Source organism: Pinus tabuliformis, chromosome Q, assembly GCF_031772625.1.
Source record: "Pinus tabuliformis cultivar Carrire ecotype Pingquan chromosome Q, CPIR1, whole genome shotgun sequence".
NCBI classification, from domain to species: Eukaryota; Viridiplantae; Streptophyta; class Pinopsida; order Pinales; family Pinaceae; genus Pinus; species Pinus tabuliformis.
In genome coordinates, this window is record NC_142296.1 from 660,778,153 (window position 1) to 660,800,797 (window position 22,645).

A 22,645-nucleotide genomic window follows, 5' to 3' on the forward strand; every position below is an offset into this window, starting at 1 on the left:
GTTGGCGAAGAGTCGAAGGAGGAGGCAATTTGAAAATAGCTTCAACCTTCGAAGGATCGATGTGAATGCCAGCTTTTGAAACAACAAATCCCAGTAACGACCCGTTTCTATACAGAAAACACATTTGTGTGGATTCAACCTAATTCGATAATGCCTACATCTCATAAAGATTTCTCGTAAATGAATGAGATGATCGGCTCTACGTAATGAATGGGCAGGTAAATCATCGAGATAGGGCTGCACAATGTGCTTGATGTCATGAAATGCGTAAGGCATAGCTCTTTGAAAAGTTTCTCTGGCGTTCTTTAGTCCAAAAGGTAATTGCAATAAGCAAATGTCTCCCATGGACAAATGAAAGCCATTTTTGGTTGATCAGTAGGGAGTATGTTAATTTGATTGTAACCGGAAAAACCATCCATAAAGGAGAAAATTTCACTGCCGGCACAATCATCAATGATTTGATTGATATAGGGAGTTGGGTAATTGTCTTTGGGACAAGCTCGATTAATATCCCTATAATCGATACATATTCTTATCGTTCCTTGCTTTTTGTTAACAGGAACAATATTTGATACCCAATCCGTTAAGGGAATTGGATAAATGAAACCTGCTTTAAGTAATTTCTCAACTTCTACTTTAATAGCAGCAGCTTTTCGCGGGTGGATCTGACGCAAATGTTGTTGGATGGGTTTAGCATCAAGTTAAGTTTTGATTTCATGAACAACAATTGCTGGATCAATCCCTGGGATTTCTTCATATGACCAAGCAAACACGTCGCGGAATTCTTGAAATAGGGCTTTATAAGTTTGGAGTTCATTGTCCATACAGGAAGCACCTATATGAATGTTTTCAACAATTCCAGGTTTAACTGAAATGTCAATAGGAACCGTTCGAGAAATATTTCCCAAATTTAATTCAGAATCAGGATTTTGCAATGGATTTTATGGTTCTTTGACATAATGAGTAGTAAAAATAGATGAAAAATCATTTTCAAAATGATCAATCTCAGGTAAGAATGAAGATCTATGATGAAGATCTTCCCATGGTAAATCATCAACAGACAAAATTTCACGAATCTGCTCATCAGTATGAACAAGCTCGGAAAAATTTGTTGAATCTGAGTTTGATATTGAAAGTGATTCTCCATGGACCACATTCATTAGATCAATTTCGGTTGAAGAAGGGTCGAAAAAAGACTGTACAACATGATACACAATTTCATAGGGACTCAATGGCATCGCATCACCAAATGAATCTGCCGTAGATTCGGAAGGTATGATCCAAGGATCATCATAAACAATAGTGTTTGATGAAATCATATGAATGGTTGCAGTAGAAGGTGATACGTTAGGAGGAGGAAAGGAAAAATTTCCTAGTAAACTAGAATCTTTAACTAATCCTACTCCAACATCCTTGTAAGGGATAATTGTTTTACCGACATGCTGTATACTTTCAGAAGAGGCTAGGTCAGATGAAAGTATGTTAGTTGGTCTATAGTTACAATCTTTCCATTATGAGGAAACTTTATAAGCTGAAAGACCGATGAAACAACAACAGTCATAGCGTAAGACCAACTACAACCCGAGAGAAGGTTGTAATCTAGAGGGGCATCAACCACTTCCACATCTAGATTAACAGTTTTTCCTTCAACCCCTATAGGTAAATCCTGTAGAATGCCAAAAGGATGGAACCCACGGCCATCAAAAGCCTTCATAATTGTCGGGGATTGATTGAGCGTAGGAGAACCAAGTGATCTCCAACAATGAATCGACATAATACACATAGAAGCTCCCTCATCAATTACAGTCGTAAAGCAAGGTCTGTTTTTGACTAACACTGGAATCTGGGAAGCCATTTGATGAGGTAGGCGAGGTGTACTATTTTCTAAATCGAAGATTATAAGGTTCGAGTCCTGAATATCAACAGCTCCTATAGCCGACAATAGCAATTTACGCTGTGCTGGACATGATTGTAGCACGTCCAAAGTCGACATTGCTGAAGGGGAAATAGCTAAATCTTCAACAATGTTACAATTTTGAGGAGCTCTCGCATGTGGATTGAAAGCTGACTTCTGAAGTATACCTTTAGCAGGCAGTTTGATTACTAAGTCTGGGTTAGGTTTCTCGATTTGTAGCAGATCAGATCCAGGAGTTGAGGTTGATGGGTTTGAATTAGAAGATTATGCTTCCTTACCACCAACAAGACTTTTACTTCCATAATCTTATGATCGTGTCGCAATCCTAACATGGGACATCATCATTATGGGTTGTTCTGAGGCATTTGAGGAAGAACCGATCATCTTATTATCTTGACTAGGAAAAGGATCCTTCAAGATAGCAGGCGTTTGAGAACCTTTGACGATTTTCGCAACCTCAGCGCGATGAGGGCAGTCTCTTGTAAAATGCTCTTTGTCACAAATGAGACAAGGATAGCGAGGTTTACGTTTCTCGTCAGTAGATTGAGTTTTATCTGATTTCTCTTTCGAATTTTGTTTATTTTTCTTCCCCTTCTTTTTACCACCAGATTTTGATTTGGCCGTAGATGATTCTACGACACGAATATCGGTAGGAATTTCAGCGAAAGAGTCTCCTGTCGGGGAATCTAGTAAAGTTATGATAGGAGAAGAATTATTTGAAGATTTATTCTTAATTTGGTGTTAACTGAACCAATCATACCATCAGCAGCATGAGACCCTAAAGGAGCTGCAGTTATTTGATTTTGTTTTGGAAGGTCGGGGATTTTTTCGTGTAAAGTACCCGACTGCGTGTAAACGAGGTCAAGGTACTGAGCTTGAGAAATTACTTTCTCTTCAATAACAACTCTTGCTTTAGCTACATCCTCAGTGATTTTAGGTAATAATGATTTAACAAGCCATTCTGCTAAGATTTGATCTGGAATAAAAAATTTCACTAAACGTCGTCGACGTCTCCATTCATGAATGTGATCTGAAATATATGTGGACATTGAATGTTTTAATGAAGTTAATAATTTCATGCCATTTTCATATCTGACAGGCAACTAAAAATGAGTTAAGAACGAAGTGGCTAACTGACTAAAATTATAAAAAGAGGCTCGCGGTAACTCAATGTACCACTTGGCAGCAAGACCAATCAGAGTGCGTTGAAAAAGACGTAAACGAATTGAATCATCTATAATGGAGTTAGATGCACACAAGAGGCGATAAGTCATCACATGGTTTGCCAAATCCTCTCTTGATTTACCTTCAAACTTTGGGATATCACTGGGCAACTTATTTGGCATTGGCGACCAAAACGGAAGATAATTAATTGGATCGTTCGTAAGGCATGACAAATCAGGCAAGTCCAAAGTTGCTATAAATGGTAACTGATGGTTAGGGTCACGAAAACTCTGGGTCATTAGACCAGCTCCAGGAGGAGGATATCCAGGATAACTTGGAATTGGAATCGCATTTTGGATATTATATCCTCCCGGAAAACCAGGATTAACCGGACCATACTGGGGTTGTTGAGGTTGCTAATAAGTATATCCAGGGTACAGTTGATACTGGTAAACTGGGTTTTGAACAGCAGGACCGAATTAGTACTATCCCTGGTACGATTGATAAGTGAACTGTGGTTGACTTGTGACAACTGTACTTGGACCAAGTTGTCCTACAGGCATATGAACCGAAGTCTAAACTGTGTGTCTGGACTGAGGTAAAGATGCTTGAGGAGTTGATGCAGGAACAGTAGAAACTGGAGCTATCGATACTCCAGAAGTAGGTGGGGTAGATTGAACAGAAGCTGCAGTAGTCGCAGCAATCGTTTGAGGCGGAGTTTGAGGCGAACTAGGCCCAGACTAATGAGCTACACCAGGTGTAGAAGTTTGAATGGTAGGCTGGATATGTTGTTGGGTTGAACCAGAAACCAAAGGTTGTCTAGATTGAGATGAAAATTGCACATTAGGTTGCAAGATCTGTTGAGATTGAGATGGATCCCACACCATGTTCATTCCGAGGTATGGACCCATAAAAGGTTGAGCATATTGAGGACCGTAACCGGGTTGAGCGTAGGGTTGATAATTCAAAGGTACATTTCCAGCTCCTTAGACAAATGATTGACCTGAAGGTGGTTGGAAACCTTGGGTTGGGTACTGACCTTGAGGTTGATAACCTTGAGGCATGTACTGAAACTGGGGTTGACCTTGAGGTATATATTGATACTGGGGTTGACCTTGAGGTATATAATGAGTCTGGGGTTGACCTTGAGGAATGTACTGTCCTTGAGGTTTCCCCCCAAGAGGTAACTGAGTACCTCGAGGTTGCCCCCCAGGCGGTAACTGACTACCTTGAGGTTGCGGATTTGGAATAGTACCAGACATCATAAGAATTTCTTCTACACTCAATTGTTTAGTTCCGTTATGACCAGGTGATAGCCCATGTTCAATGGGTTGAGGAGATTCTCCTGAAAAAGTACCAGTAAGTGACTGATACCCAGAAGGAACAGAAGGATCGCCATATAAAAATGTTTCCGGAGATTAGGAAAACATGGATGACTGTCTCAACATATTCAATGGAGGATAATAACCTCTAAGTGTTGGGTGAAAAGGAATTCGAGGTGGTGAAAAACTAAGACTCGGATTTTCTAGAAAGTTGGTCAATGAAAGATACCAAGCGTCCCTCCTAGGTGGACTGTAGAAAATTGATTCACGCTCCCTAAGTTCTAAAGTTGGTTGATTTTCAGGGAGACTAATATCTTCTTCTGGACTAACAAGTTATTCAATAGAAATAAGTCCCGAAGGAAGATTTTGGGTAATGAGCCTTCCTACCCTGGGTGAACCAAGACCACTGGAAGTTGGAGAAGCAAATCCTGAAGATGGAGTAGCAGCAGGTTCATTTTCAGGCTCAGAAATTTCAGGTTCTTCAGCTAATTCACTAGTAGAAGAAACACTACCACTAACTTCGAAAAATGAAATTGGTTCGGAAATATACTCTGTTGCTTGAACTTGATAATCAGGATGAACAACTAAAGAATATTCTCTTTCTTCCAGTGACCCAACTCTACTGTCACTAGGAGTTACAAGAGCTCGTAGCCCTTCAAGCTAGCTTGGTGAATACTCGGGAGGTTGCCCTCGAAGTCTATGGGATTGTCTCGGTAATTCAGCCATGATTAAATATTTTAATTACTTCACATGCAAACAAAGAAAAATCTCAATAAAACCACCTAAAGTCTCTAAAGAACCAAAGAATTTGAATCACATGCCTTAAAAAATAAAATCTAGGAGTTCAAACCACACACAAACAGTAACTTTCCATACCGAAAAACACTAGTTGGTGATGAAATCCAACGTCGCAGAATTCAATACAGAAAGGGCGGTTGGAATAGTTACCCTGACAACCTGCTTAATGAAACAGACTAGCAAAAGTTTCTTCACTAAACCATCTCGAGTGAAGAGAACCCCTCAGAGAGTCCAAGTGATTCTAGTCAATGTCTGCTCCAGGTACAGTGGGGTCTCCCCTCCACCGTCACCTTAGGAAAGAATCCTATAGATTATGGTCACTATGGTTACCAACAGAAACAAATATACCTGGGGGAGTAGTCTGTGATCTGATACACACGCAAGGGCAGAGTAACAAAGCTCAATCCCCTTGAAGGCTCCTTGACATAATCCAAGGTTTACCAACAAGTGACCCCAGGCTCCTCGAGAATGGTCAATCCAAGGTTTACCGTTTTTAATACGTGTATATCTTCTATCATTCCCAATGAGGAAGGATTGATTACCCCATTGGTTCAGATATGATCTTGTGCTTGACTCCTTTAAGAGGAGCTTCCTAGAGCATAGATGTAACAATTGGAATTTATCTCCTACCGCAAGATATAGCTACTTGTTTGTTTTAACTATCTTGGAGAGTTAATTACTCCCTACTCCAAGATACTAGCCTAAGCTATATTGGTGATAAAGAGCTCTAGAAATAAAAAGATTACTAGATCAATTTTACTTTAAGCATTATTTTTATGGTTGTTTCTTAAGTCAAAAGGTATGGAGATGAAACTTTATGGTGTGAAGACTCGACTCCAAAACACTAAAAATGCACCTAAGATGATAAACAATTCTTTTTCTTCAATGAATTTCTAGCTAAAGAAAGAGTTGAGAATGCAATTGCTTGAAAAACAAATCTTTCCTTAACATATAAATGAAAAGAAAAACTTTTTTGTCTTTTCCAACAAACTCAAAACGAGACTACTAATTATGCTCACGAAAAAATCTTTTTGTTTTTCAACAATCAAAAACTACAAAAACAAATTCTTTCAAAAGAGATTCTAAAATTTCTAGAAAACACTCAAAACTATGAAAAATCTAATCTTGAGATCTACAACTTCTAAAAACCTAATTGAAGTAAAAGCTTGAAAATTTTCTTTTTGAGGACGTTTTACTTAGTTATTCAGCAAACAAACTAAGGACAGATTCGTTCAGAATAACAAATTAATCGAAAAACAACCAGCTATGTTTTCTTTTTAAAAATGAAATTCAAAACTTTCAAACAAGTTCTTTCAAAGATTTGCAAAGAGAAAAACGAGATCTATTTCTCACCAAAGGCAGATTTCACAAATCAGTCAGACTCATTAAGAAGACCAACAAAAACCAGGGTAATCTGAGGTTTCTTAGGCTTCTAATCTCTGAGTTACTACAAAGACCAAACGAAAATCAAACTAGGCATGCAAAACTTCTAGAAAATCACCTAAAACCAAAATGCCAATGGAACTCACCTACAAGAAGTTTCTGACAAGACACATGCATATCTGGGTAGAGGCTAAAAAACATAAACAAATCCTAAGCTTAACTGGATGAAAAGATTTTAGGTTTTTCAAAAATTTGACAGGGTCTGCAGGCCTCCGGTATAACCAGATGTGGTACTGCTCTGTGTAGTAAAGCAACAGTGCGGGGATGTCCGCACTGTGTCACAAACAGAACGTGCAGTACTCTTTCAAAAGTGTGAAAAACAAAAACAATTCAAAATCTAAAAAACCACCCAATCCCACACACATCAAGCAAAAACCAAAAACAGAAAAAAAGTTTCTCAAGTCAAAGTAAAAGTAAAGGCAAAAAACCAAAATTCAAACTCCCCAGCGGAGTCGCCATTTTTTTAGCTGGATAAATCATTCTTGCGGACAAGACCAATCTCCCTAGTATCAACTGATATCTAGCGACAAGAAGAACAAGCAAATCTACATTTCTCTAAATATTGCGATTTATAAATAAAAACCAAGAGGTGTTTTAGACCCTACCTTAAGTCCAACGCTAGTTTGTGGCAGCCATGCTTCGACCGTCCGAATGAGTTTCCTTTAAAGAACCTGCAAACACAAACAAGCACACATCAAATAACACCTGCATAGCCAATATAACAAATCATATTCATCATGGTGATCAAGGAATCCATGAAATAAACCATAAGAGACAGCTTATTGAGAAAAATAAACTTGATTGTATTAACTTTAAACAAAGAAGAACTTTACAACCTTGGTGCCTTGATGTTGTACAAGCTCCTCCCAAGGTCCAAGAAAGAATCTCCTCTACTTTGACAAGCTTCACACTTTTCCTAATGAGGTCAAAAGGTATGTAATCTCTCCTCTCAAGCTTAATTAGGAATACTAAATTCCAACAGCATTTACCCTAAAAAATATTCAGCTCTCAACCTCCTCAGTAACCAGCCCAATGCCTCATTTTATAGTGCAGAGGGAGGAAGTTATAGGTCCACCTACAAAGGGATAGACTCCTCCTTCAAAGGGATAAGCTCCTCACATCAAGGGGTTAGCTCCTTTAGTTATGGGATGCATGAACCTCAAAGGAGAGAACTTGCCACCTCAAGATTCCCTATAGAAGCTTCCAGAAATAACCCAAAGTGAGTTTTTAAGAATGTACTTGCGCCTTTTTGACTTTTACAGGGGTCCGCACCCATTACATAGAAACAGAGCAGGCAGGTCCGCAGGGGAGATGACTAGTGGGTGCGGGACCACAGGTAATGCTAAGAGAAATTGCGGAACGAGAGTTTTAGATATTTTCAAGGATTTTCTCTCATTTTTCAAGGCTTGACATGAAGAGCTGAGGTTTAAGACTTGAATAGGAGGAAAGTATGAGTGGCGATAGACTCACACTGACTGCAGAATGTCATGGTGACAATTTTTTTTGTAACAATGACCTTAGGGAAATGGAATCAACAAAAACACATCAACCATACCTTCCACATCAACAAAAACACACTTAGGAGACAATCCAGCCACTCAAGCATCCTGCCCTTGGGTCCCACTGACTTCATAGACTTCTTGACCTCTAGATGCTCTCATATTATGGGCATGCCAGTGTCCAGAGATCTTTGGATGCTCTCATGGGCCTGCATGCCTACGTCTAGGCACTTTTCTCAGTAGACATATGCCAATGTTCTCAGAATTTAAGGAACTTTTCTAGCCCAAAATTCCGGCCACTACCCATAACTTGTTGTAACTTTCAAAATCCATCAAATACTTGATGAAAACACTAATAAACCAAAAATAAACTTCAATATTAGGCTTGACCATCCCCAACTGGGACTAACATTCTGTTAAACACTTGGTATCAACGCAACCTCTAGATCTAGGATACAAGACAGAGCATGAGTGATTGAAAACTCTTTTGAAACATGATAAGAGGGATCACCACCTTCTCCCTTGAACTATTATGACATCAATTAGGTCTTTCTTCCATCATTTTAACAATTACAAGTAAATACATGAAATAACCATGACATGAACTAGTTAAATAACCATTCTTATAACCATCATAAAACCATGGAAATAAAAGATATTAACAACCATTAAATCCAAATATAAACAAGTACAAAAGAAAGAGAACTTAACTTTCATTAATCATATACAAATTTGACTAGGTTCGGGACTTCCACGTGCCACCTGACTGTAGACATTGCTGAACCAAATATATATTTCAGCCAGTCACCTCCATGCCTTATTGCAAGCATAAATGTGGGATGTCATGGAAAAACCAATCCAAAAAAAACCAAGGGAATCCATAGGTTAAACCACCTCCACCCTCACCAAACTGTGGTCACACAAAAATTAGTGCTCTGATCACAAGATCGAAATGAGCTTGGGATGCCATCTGAAATCCATCACTATCCTTGAGGAATTTTTCGTGTCCTTGTCTCTCAAGCTTTACTGCAATTCAATCCCATATCGCTAGGCCATAAATAGAGACCAGTCTCTTAGGATTTACCACAATCCAAACCTAGATCACTAGGCTCGAAACGAAGGCTCCTCCTTCAGGATTTACCGTGTATTGCACCAAAACTGATCACGATATTCCTAGGCCTTTGGGAATGAACCTTGAGACCACCTCTGCTTGAGATTATAAAAAATTCATTTGACAAATCCAAAGCTCAAAACTGAGATAAGCATCCTAACACACCATGGCATTCGGAAAAGGCAAGGCTAGCCTGAAAATCACTGTCATAACCTAGAAAATGATGCCACCGAAAGCAAGATAACCATACACCAACATGCAAAGACATGCATGTCAAAATCAAGTAGGAAATCACGCATGTAATATGTTACTTGCAAGCATTCCTATTGAAGTTGATTTATCTTGCTCTTCCTTCCTTGATCATTTCTTTCCTTCATTTCCCTTTGCTTGCTTTTCCTTCCTTTCTCCAAAGCTGGAGTGCTCCAAGGAAAATCTAAGTGACCAAGAGTGAGATAGAGAGAATAATGAGAGAGCTCCAAAACTTGAACCGACAAAAGGTTACCAGTTGATCCTAATAAGACTTTTTATTAATGAGGCCTCTATTTTCTTCATTTTCTATTATTTTCCTTCAATTTCCTCCTCACATGCAACTTGTGACCTTTCACCTTGCTTTGTGCCAAAAATTCCTTTTTGACTTTTAATGCCTTTGCCTTAACCTTTGCTAGTTTCCTTATTGATAGACACATATAGTGATGCCCACTAGGATATATTTTCCCAACATTCATCTTGGAATACTCGTCCCTTAATCATGGTCTTATTTTTCCTTTATTAACTTTTATTACGTGGAATTTTGACTAGGGTCATTACAAACCATCAGTTGTATGCCAAGCTAATAAAGTGTTCTTTCCACTAGAAAAATTCATTATTTGGGGCACATAATTTAAAAGGAATGCACGACAATGGATCTGAAGAAGATTGAAGCCATTAATGGATGACCAACACCAAATAATGTTTCAGAAATTATATATTTGATGGGATTAGATAGATACTTTAGCAATTTTATAATAACATTTTCAAGGATTTTTCATCATGTCAGGGCTTTGATTTGATGTCATTTTCATTTCCAAATATCCTTTTTTTACCCATATTATTATTCCTTTTTTGACACATTATCATTCCTTTTACCATATTTTTAATAAAACATGAATTTTAGATCATATAAGGTAATGATATTGTTAATTTAATAACTTTTCCATTAATTTTGATAAAATAGGGAAGACTAAGAGTTGTTTTATTACGAATGATGATTTAACCAATTCATGCCATGTAACTCATATGAGAATCTTGTAACCCAAATTGATTTCACATCAACAATGACAAAATATTGTAAAAATTCAATTGCCACCTCAATATGCAAGACGACATCACTTAATTCATTGAATAACTCAAAATCATAAAAAGTTATTTTAATTTAAATGGAGGAAACTTAGTCAAGGTGGACGAGTCAATTGGGCCACGATAAGAGCATGTCAGAACCAATTTTAAAGGAAAGGATATGTATATGGTTTCCTATCTCCATCCTTTCGATGGGTATTCCATAATATCCACCTCATTCATTATCCTTCCTTAATGAAGATGCTCATTAGATGAATGTAATTTTCTATTCAATAAATTTAAAATCAGTTTTTATTATTATAAGTATTCACATAACTCATTATTATAATTATAATTATTTCCATAATATTCTGGTTTTTATCTTTAGTTTAATAATGCATATTTGTTTTGTTTTGTTTTAAATCATTGTGGATCACTGACACGTTGGACTGAACTGGGCTAGGCCCAAGGAAAACTATTCATTTGCCATTATACCACCAAGAGTACATCCAATCTACCTGTAACACGAATATACTAGGAATAATTCAGGAACCTATGGGGTGCAACTGAATTGGTGATCGTTGTAATATGAAGTATTATTTAATAAATTAATGATGTATATTTGTAAATGGACAACAACTAGAGTTATAAAGGGCTATAATATCACAAGAGAAGCGTGGTTAAAGAGGCTAAAGTTTTCTTATTTATATTTTATTATACTCATATTTGAAGTAGTTGAGAAAAAGGTGGATATATAAGCTTATTAGGTGAAGCAATGTGGCATTATGAGCACTTTATTGGCTTGTTAGGGGTTCATTCTCCATTATAACCAACCATTTTATGGTTCTAGTTTCTAAGGGGGAGAAGAAGAATTATATTACTAAGATATTATTGTTGTTTGTGTGTTAATATTTTTAAATTATAGCATGAGAAGGTACCAAAGTGCTAGTATGAATTGGAATTGTCAGTGAAATTTTCCATGGCTAAGAGATTCTAGAATTGATATTTCCTAACAAGTAGCACTAGATCCTTGGAGGAAAATAGAATAACTTGATGGATTGCATTATAGATAAGGGGATTATTTTCCTTCAGTTGTCCATAATGAAGGGAAAAAAGAGATAGGAGTATATTTTCATGGGACTCGTTGAGTAATTATGCAGTTGTGATTGTTGTTTTTATATATAATAAAATAAATCTTGAAAGTTGATTGCCTAGGAGAGAGAGAGTTTTCCTAGGTACCCATCCATGTGGTATCATAGCCTAAGCTAATGAATGGTATGTTATAGATATTTAATGATAAATAGAAATATGATTGGATGGAACGTCTAATATCTGCAATCGGTTGGTGAATATTTCATAAAGATAAGTATCTTTTGTGTTCACTATATATTTATTTCATTGTATATTTTAATGTTTATAATTATTTTACTATGATGTATGTTTATCATGATTTACTTGGCCTATATTTAGTTCTTTTTTGTTATTTGATGTCTTCTTGAATATCATGCATTGTTTCTTTATTTTCTTTATTTAAATGAATGGCACCAAAAGTTCAAATTCACCAAAAATTGTGTTTTTGAGTGTTCCCTACACATGGATACATTTAAAATTGACCAAAGTACATCTTATATTTGTGTCAAAACTTTTATTTGTAGCGATTAGGCTACATCAACCAAGTAATGGGTTAATTGTTAGTGCAAAAGTTGAGTTGGGGACATCTTAACAATTGGAAAATTTAAAATTTCAAATCTTTTGAATTTCAATATTTATCCGTACTTGGTGATATGGCATGGTGACATAGATGAAAAATGGATGCCATGTGTTAGATGACATGGTATTTCCGTGATGGTGGGTGTCAATGATCATGTGGCAAGACATCGTGGTATAGGTGAAGAACTCAGGTGTTGTTGATATCACATCACCTAAGTGGCATTGACCAAACCAAAAGTGGTTTTTATGGGCTACAGGAAATAGTTTTGGAAAATCTCCCTAATTCCCAAAAATAAATGATGACCATCATGTGTATGAAGGGTGGTTTTAGTTTTTCAACAAAATTGGGAAATTTAACCTTCCCCGACATCAAATGCTTTAGGGTCATTGATTTGGGTAGGATTGATCATAATTGTTAGATATGTGGGGCAAAAATTGTGCACCTAGGGGAGATAAAGGGGAGTGTTGATGGTGTTGGATCTGCCAACATTCATGGGATCACCCCAATATGAAGTCCCAAATAGACCTCACACCATTTGGTGTCGGAGTCCCATCTGGTATGATGGCCTAGTTGCCATTGTCTTAAGGATTTCCCTAAACTCTTGCTTGTCATCACAGGAGAGTGGTGTTGTTTGCATTCAAGAAGTGAGGTTCGCATGCCTGGTGAATGCTAATGTACTTGTGTCAATGGTTATTTAAATGTAAGGGGAGAGGGTGAGAGTGAGTACCAAGTTGGTTGGGATGATGTCCCAACTCGGCTAGGAACACACAACACAACAGGACATGCATAGCTTCCAGAGGAGCAATCCACACAGATGCGGCAGTCACAACACACAAGGTAAGATAACACGTACAACATTCAATGGATGAGTTCGAACAAGTGCAATAGTTGTTACAACAAAATTTATGTGAAAGGTCTGTCTAATGTCTGGGGAGAAAGCCACCATGGGCAAGACAACGTTAAAAACACATACAACATATTTCCATTAACAGATTATGCATTACAACAAGTGAAATAGTTCAAGTGTTCAACACAGGTTAAAGAAACATGCATTACAAGTGTTCAAGATTAGTCTTACAATAGTTACAATACATGTGCAAAAATGTGCTGGCCTATTAATAGGGTTTTGAATTAAGAGAAAGTTCCAAGACACATCATTTCACCGTACATCACTAACCCTGTGAGAGGGGCATTGGAGCCACTACTTACTCCTCAAATAAAATATTACAGACTCTCTTGGCTATAGATGGGGGGGTTATTTATAGCCAAGGGTGAAACTGACCCTTGTGGTTGTTCAACTACCCTCATGATTGTTTGACTTCCATGACTTTTCGACTCTGCATGACTCTTTGTACAACAAGTGGGTCTCTTGGACTTCCATGTTACATTACATTGATTGACAACATATCCCATAGTAGAGATGTGGGCGAGATGACTCGATAGACAGTGTTGGTACATTCATGCTGCTGCTGGAGTGCATGTCGAGCTACAATGATGCTAGGTGATGGATGTCTTCATGGTGTAGCACAGGTTCACCACCACATAGAAAAGTGCACGAAATCTTCAATGGTGTTTGGTTCACTGGATGATGCTTTGGCATGTTGTTCCTTGGTTGCATGTTGGAAGGCTTGGCATGCTCATTTGTTCGTAAAAGGTGCATGTTCATGTATTTGTCTGTCTGTGAGCACATCTTGCATGTTTTCTCATCCATCTGTCCATGAACACATCTCTTTGCATGCATCATTCGTTCGTCCTTTGCTGAACCTTTCCTTCTGCATGTGCTCCCTTTGTTCATTCCTTTTATTGTTATGCAATTTTTTTTAGTGTACCTATGCCTACAACTACTCATGATGAGACGACATCAAATCGAAAAACCTCCTAGTCTACCCTAACATATGATCATGTTGGATGCAGGTGGTCGAGAGAGGCAGCAAGGTTGGGAAGCGAGATGATGGCTCCGAGCACTGCTGATGATAAATGCGCAAGAGTCACTGAGTGATGAAGATGGGAAATCCAAGTCGATGGTGACTGTCTACGAGGTCCGGCTTGGCTGGAAGGAAAATTTGTGAAAATTTTGGGAGGGACAGTCTAGGTTGCAGGAAGGAAAGGTAGGCAGAATCTGTGCAGTTTCCAAAACGAGTAGGCAGTAGGGGATGGAAGGCCAAATTTGTGCAATTTTTTGGAGGAAGAGGTCGGGCTGCAAAGAGGATTAGAAGGTAGAAATTGCGCAGTTTTTGGGAGGAACTGGCTGGGAGCCTGGCAATCAAAACTACGCAATTCCTAGAGGGAACTTGTAGTTGGATGTTGGGTCATTGGTAGAAGAAACTATGCAATTACCAAGGGGAACAGGAAGTCATCTGCTGGGTGCTTGGCTGTAGAAATTACGCAATTCCTAGAGGGAAATAGTAGTCTGCTGCTAGGAGCTGCTGGTGAGGAAAACTGCACTGGGCCTGATAGGCTGGCCTACTAATCATCTCTTCATAGTTTCTGAGCTGAGCAGACCGCTGTCTAGCATAAGGCCTACTCATGAAAACTGTGCAATTTCCTGGATGAGCAGCCGGTTGACTGTCGGGAGGGCTGACTAGGAAAACTGAACAATTTTCTGAGGGAGACAGAGACAGGTACTTGGTGTCTTTCTAGCCTGTTTGTGCAATTTTTTAAGTTAGAAAAGCGGTCAAGGTCAGTAGCCTCTGCACAATTTTTGAGGGGGTCAATCCCGGGGTGGCTGCTGTGTCTGACTATCTGGGTGGTGTTGGGTGTAGGAATTGCGCTTAAGCAAACTCCTCAACACTTACTTGTCAACCCACGGGTTTCGTAAACTTAGAGATGAAGCACATGCAATGATAAAAACGGTATGAACTTTTCCTATCTCTAATCCTACTTCTTAAAGGAAATGCTTTGCAGAATTAGACAGAAAACAATAAAAAAGGTAATTGACACCAAAGCAACTCTAGTGCTGGAATGTGAAAGACAATTTGCATGTAAATCAAGTAAAGAAATTCCACACAACAGAAACAATCTTAAATGTTGTAATGAAATGCTATGTTCATCTTCATATGGATGGCTAGCAGTCTGACAAGTGGGCCATTGTAGAATTTTTTCTTCCTTCTGATCTTCCTTCCACACAAAAAACCTGTTACAATCTGCTTGCACTAGTGCAGGTATAGTATCTCTATGCAAAAGCATATGTGACCTTCCTTATTGAAGACTTATGTCTTAGTGAAGGTGCTCTAAGCCTAAGGGCTTAGAGCACTTTGTTTCTATGACAAGAGTCTAACTCTTACACCGAAGCAGAGCTTCCTTCACTTAGTTTCCAAATTACTTTAAAAAAGAGTGAAAGATGTGCTGGAAAAGAATTGCAACTGTAAGTGAAATTCTGAAGTAAATTATCTGTGGAAAAGGAAATGCTTCAATTCATTAAACCTTGCAAAGGAAATTAAATTCATGAAATAAAAGCACTTCAAAAGAATCAAATAGTACTCTAAGTGTTTTTCATGTGTTATCTAACTTTAGTAATCCATTAAAAAATTCTTGTGCTCTTTGCAAGTATAATATGTTTATGATAATTTTATGCAACTGCTTCTAGATCATCTAAAGATGTACTTTGAATAATGAGGATAGTTACTAAGTTAATGATTCATTTGTTTGCGTAATAACCAAAAATAATATGCAGAGAAGTGATTCATTGTTCACTGCAAAAGAATGATTAAACCAAAGTGTAGGCAACAACATGCACTAGTGTAAGAAAGAGTTCCTTGCACGATCTGATAAAAAATGAGTTAAAACAGAGATTGAGAGTGAAGGAAATGCAAGAAAGATATTTCATAAACAAAATAAATACAACTAGCTCTCAAACCATGGATCCATTTCACATGTTAGCTACAAAGGATATCTTAAATCAGAACGTGAAAGATGAAGATTAAAACTATAACATCACATAGCTGCAAATGAAACATCCAGACCTTCTTTCTGAATAACGAAAGTGAGAGGGGTAAACAAGCTGGGTTGGATGGGCCCTAGCCAACCAACTCATTCCCCTTCTAAGGAACAAAAAAGCTCAGCACTTCAAAGATACATCAAAGATAAATGAGACGTTGTGTATGCAAATCATGGCATTTTTCTTGTATTACTTGATTCGCAAATTTACATAATAGAGAACTCCAACCAGAGAGTTGAGGTGATAACTAGATTACATGAAACAAAATTAAAATTGATGATTCTTGACTAGCCTCCTCCTACCTATATCTATATTTTATATAATTTTGGCTCTAGCCGTTTTCACTAATTACAGTCATTTCTTGTTCAGGCCTTTCGGCCGAACGAATTTAGAAATTGAAATTACAAACTTGGCCAGCAGATATAATACACATGAATCTCGCTTGGCCATAGCCTAACTTTGGAAGATAGTCCCTGATTGTGCGCCACCTATTATCCTGCTTGAGTTCATCAATAGCTAAACTTGGAATCAAGGATCGAGACCCATCCTCGTGGAAGATTTGGCTTCTTGGAAATCTCTGACAGTATTCGTGGCGGTGCAGGAATCTACCTGCACTAGTCAACTCATTCATAATTAATATGAAGTTCCATAATTACTCTAGGAAATTAATATGAGTTACAAGAGATATGTAAATCGGCATGAAATCCATATAAAATGATTAATAAAGTTCTGCAATAAATCTTAATATAAAATATGAGCATGTGCAATAATAGGTAACTATCTTGTACTAGTGCAGGAAAGAAGGTTCTTTTATTGAGATAAAACAGAGGTTGATTTTGATGGAAATGGGGTAGAAAATAGGGAAATTTAGGATACCAACATCCTCCCATCCCTGAGTTGTTGTGTGTCCTCACACAACATTTTACCTCTGCAAAAACCCTTCAAAAATAAATGGCCAGCTCCTCAGTCCTGAACTTCAATGTTTATTCCTACCTTTATTATCTTTGACTTCTTGTCTCGGGCCTTTCACAACTACTTAGTCACCTTCTTGAGGTGTTTATAGCAATTAGAAGCCCAATACTTCCATGCCTTTCCTTGCTGCTTCTGCCCCTTTACTTCTCCATGTAACTGCACCTCTCTATGTTTCTGCCAACTCTGCTCTTTCATGACCTGGTTGAAAGCCTCCGGGTCATGGACTTGTTGCTTCAGATCTACTATTCTACTATTGAGGAAAAGAGTGGAGGGTGTTGTGATAAGATATTCGGGTGTGAACATCTTTTCTGCCACAGACTCAAAACAAGTCCCATCATCATCAAGATCAAGGCAGTCGAAATCCTTCTTTATGACATCGCCAAGGGTTTCTATACTTGGGGTTTTCTCATTACTGAGGGTTTTGATGCCCTCACTAATCTCCGTGCCTTGTGCACTCAATTCCCCGGGGGGTCTTAATGCCTTGTTCTCCCGGCTTCATAGGGGATTCAACACCTTGTCTTTCCAAATTAGTAGGGGTTTCATTTCCTTGCTCTTCTATAACTGTAGGGACTTCAGTACCCTGTGCTTCGAACATCGCAGGGTCTTCAATACCCTAACCTTCAAAAATCACAGGGTCTTTAGTACCGTGACCTTCAAAAATCACAGGGTTTTCAATACTTTGACCTTCAAAAATCGCAGGGTCTTCAGTACCCTGCTCGTCGAAATCACTAAGGGTTTCTACGTCTTGTCTTGTTCTCTTAAATTATCAAGACCATCTACATGTTGTTCCACTTCGTTCTCCTCTGCTTGCACTTGACCAGTATGTGGTATTGACATCATCTTTTTGTTCCTTAGCCTGCTTACAAATGTTGAAAATGGGATGTCATCTTCTGCATTCTCCTCATCTTCCATAGTGTGTGCCATTGCGTCTGCAAGCACCAAGAGATTATGAGCTGTGGGGAACTTTTGGGTTTTTCATTGATTACGATTGGAGAACTCCACTGGTTCGTCCCTTGGGTGATAATCTTCCTCCTCATCGAGGTTCTAGTCTTCCTCTTCTTTGCTGTGGGTGGATTGTTCTCAATGGCCCTCTTACCTTCTTGCACTAGTGAACTTTTACCTTGCCACTTGGCAGGAGATAATGCCCCTACCTTTCTCTTCTTACCTATACTGGTGCTAGAAGACTCTTTTACACACCTTGCTCAGAATTCTTTCACAAACACTCCCCACATTATCCCCTTTTCTTCTAACTTCTTCTTGACTAGCATCATAATATGCCCATGATGGTAGAGCTTGTTTGCAACTTGGCTTGCACTTCCACTCTTCACGTTTTTCACCATCTTCTCAAGGCTACTGAGCAAGAAGTGAGGAAAATTAATCAATTTTCCTACCTCAAAATGCAATAGCAATCGAAGGTGGCATACAAATGCCAAGGTATAGCGTCCTTCTCCAGTTACAAACTTCTGTAATATAAATAGTAAATATCGTCACTTCCCGACGATGGCAATATGTGGAAGTCCCTTTCTCCAATCGACCTTAATTTTCTTGTCGACCATGAACTGGTGCCAATGCTTCTTTGCAAGCCCCTCCTTTTTAAACCAACACTCCTCTGTAGGTGACAAGCATGTGGCTTGTGCAATGAACTCCTCTGTAATTTTAAATTTTAAGGACCCGACCCTGACTCGGCCTTCTTTGAACATCCTTGAAAACTCTAATGCCATCTCCATGTCGAACCCATCAAAATTTTGTAGAAATGGCAGGAACCCAGATTCTTACAATAGTACAAGACTATTCTTGTACTCGGCGGTTTGTTTAATTTCCTGCAAAGACAGTGGTCCATTCCTCACAGGTGCCATTTTGAACCACACTCCACTTCGCTCTGTTCACACCCTCGAAGGAATTTCTGGGCGACTCCAATGTTTTCCAAGAGTTTTATACCGGAGGTTCATCGCCCTTCATCCTTTCAGACCCACTCACCCGGCTATGATGGAACAAGCCCCCCAAATCAAGTATTGATTCGTGTCAGCCCACTATGGGTGAATCGCAATGATTAGATGCAATGGCAGTATAGGCGGCGGTGGTGCAACGGCTACAATGATCAGATTGTAGGTAAGCTAATAATGGTCAGGTAGTGTGGACTAATTTCAAGGAGGGTGTTTAGGTTATCAGAAAATAGTACCATCCCGTAGTCAGCATCATAATTCAATCAGACATACTTCAACATTTATTAAAAAGATTAGATTCCAAACCTTACACACCTTGCACTTTAAAGATTTGTTCCTAGATTAGTAAATAATGAAACAAAGCATCAATTAAAACATGGAATGAGATAACATATTAACACATGTGCAAGAAAGTACAGGCCCATAAATATCCCTGATAAACCACTCCAGGACTATGTAAATTGCTTTCATAGTCAACTGTGTTTCTGCACCAAACCTGCGTGCACTACTGTGCTTGTACTACGTTTTGCTTGCACCAGATACTTTTACCAAATAGAGAATCTAATAGGACGCACTTCTGTAGCTGGACTTTTAAAAAATTTGACTCATTATACAAGAAAGAATTTATTCGCCATACTTTGGTGTTTCTGGAACATACCTTCTGGATTGACTGCATCAAATTCTAAAGTCAATTTATGAGGAAATAAAGAAGTGGGAAAGGGGTAAAAATTTAGAATGGGAAGGAATGTTACAATAGGGATGTCAGAAAAAATATCACCAAGAGGGATAAACGAAATAGGATGTGGGAAAAAATTCAAATGAAAAGAGGGATTTTATGAAATCGGGTAAGGTTAGTTTCTTGGAAGAAAGAGGAAGGTAATTCATTGCAGGATTTAGAGAAGAAAATAGTGGGAATTTAGAAATGGGAAATAGAAGAAAGACAATATTTTTACCTTGAAATCTTCCAGCACTGGTGCAAGAAAAAATAATTGTTGCCGGAAGTATGCGTTTTCTTGGATAAAAATGCCCATGCTAGTTACCCAAAACTTGTGTAAGTGCTCAGTTTCGTGAACCTACTTCTTCTTGGTGGTAGCTAGCATATCTAAAAAATCAAGTAACATTCCCTTTTTATTAATATTTCAATATTCCTACCCACATGATGGTTTTTAGGTTGATCCTTCTGCAATCATGTCAGTCAACTAATTTTCATAATTACAGGATTTTATTTTTATTTTTATTTTTGTCATTTTTATTTTTATTTTCTTTGATTATTTTTTTTCTTAATAAGGAGAAGAAGGAATCAATTCTTCAATAGGTTGGTTTTACCACCTACCATCTCTTTTTCAAATGGCTGTTGGACCTACTGCACAAAATATCCTTTAGTAAGGGGCTGAAAATATACCTACAATCTATGCTCGTTTACCAGGAACACAAAATTTTGTCCATCAATAGTTTTGATTTCTACTACTCCATTTTCAAACACTTTAACCACCTCATAGGGCCCCATCCAGAAGGTATGGAATTTTCCTTTAAAGTGTTTGAATCTTGAATCGTAAAGAAGTGCCCAATCACCTGGTTGGAACTGCTTCTTCTAAATGGACTTGTCATGCCACTTCTTGTCTTGCTGTTGAACCAAGATGTTCTGCTGAACAACATCCATTCAGATTTCATCTAACTTGTAGAAGGCGTTGCTACTATGCTTCAGATAGATCTAGTCCCGATTAGACTGCAGTCTTGAAAGTCTTGATCTGGAATTCTATCGGGAAAACGAATTGTTTCCCATGCACTAGCTCATATGGTGTGTGTCCTGTGCTATTTCTCCAAGTAGTTCGATAGGCCCATAATGCTTTCGGTAATTTGTCAGCCCAATCCTTTCTGTGCATGTTTACCATATTTGTGAGGTTGTACTCAATCACCTTATTCGTGGACTCCACCTAACCATTTGCTTGCGGGTGATATAGTGTAGATTTCCTATGCCGTATTTTGTACTGCTCCATCACACCTTGTAACATATTAGAAATAAACTATGATCCATCGCAAGAAACAATTTTTCTAGGCAGACCAAATCCAGTAAAGATTTCAGTAATAATAAAATCAACAACAACTCTTTCGGTAACAAAAGAAATAGCTTTAGCTTCTACCCATTTTGTAACAAAATCTGTACAAACCAAAATATGATTTTTATTTTTATGATGCAGGATTTATTGGTCCTACAAAATCAATGGCCCATTTTTCAAAAGGCTCAATCATAACCTAAGGACATAAAGGAATTTCATTGGTTTAATTAGGCTACCTAATTCCCTGACAACTACCACACCACTTGACATACTGTTTGGCATCCTTGAACAAGGAAGGCCAAAAATAGCCAACTCGTAATACTTTGTATGCACTCCGCTTATCAGCTAAGTGACCTCCACAAGGTTCATCATGGGCATATTTTAAGATATCAAACACCTCCTCCTCTCTTACACATCTAAGAATAATGAGATCTGTTCCAGTGTAAAAGAGGTCTCCTTGGATCCAGGAATATGCAACACTTTTCTGAATGATATTCTGCTTTTCACGAGTGAATAAGTGAGGTGGTAATTTTCTGGTGACTAAATAGTTAGCTATGTCAGAAAACCATTGAGATTTTTTTGGCACAACAAAGAGATGTTCGTCAGGAAAATCATCATCAACAGGAATTACTTCACTAGGATTATTTAATATTGAAAGATATGCTGTTACTACATTTGACTTTCCTAGTCTATCAACAATGGTAATATTAAATTCCTGTAATAATAGCAACCACTTGTCACTCTACTACTAGTTAATTGTTTATTCATCAAATATATTATAGTAGAATGGTTAGTATGTACAAAAACTTCATATCCTATAATATAATGTTTGAATTTATTAATGGAAAAAATTATAGCTAAAAACTCTTTCTTAGTAACCGTATAATTGAGTTCAGTGGTTGACAAGTTTTTAATAATGAAATAAATAGCATAAGATTGTTTGTATTCTTCTTGTCCTAAAGTTACACCTATAGTAATATCTGAGGCATCAGAGGAAATATGAAATGGCAGGGACCAGTTTGGTCCTCTCAACACTAGTGCTTGAACTAGTTTTTCCTTCAATGTCTCAAAGGACTGTTGGCAAGCTGTGGACCAAGAAAACTCACTATCTTTAGCAAAACGTAGGAAGAGGGGTGTAGCTATCGTTGAGAAATTTTCAATGAATCTCCTATAGTAGCCTGCATGTCCTAGAAAACCTCTCACTTCCTTTAAGTTTTGGGTATAGGAAGACTCGAAATGACTTCTATTTTTGCAAGGTCAACGTGGATACCTTTGTCGGAAATAAGATGGTCGAGAATCACTCCTGCCTTGCACATTAATCTGCATTTCTTGTCACTCAAGGCGAGATGAGCTTCTTGGTAGCAAAGAAGCACTTTTTCTAGATTCTTGAGGGCTTCCTGAAATGAATCACCAAACACAGAGAAATCATCCATATAGATTTCTACACATTCAAGGTCAG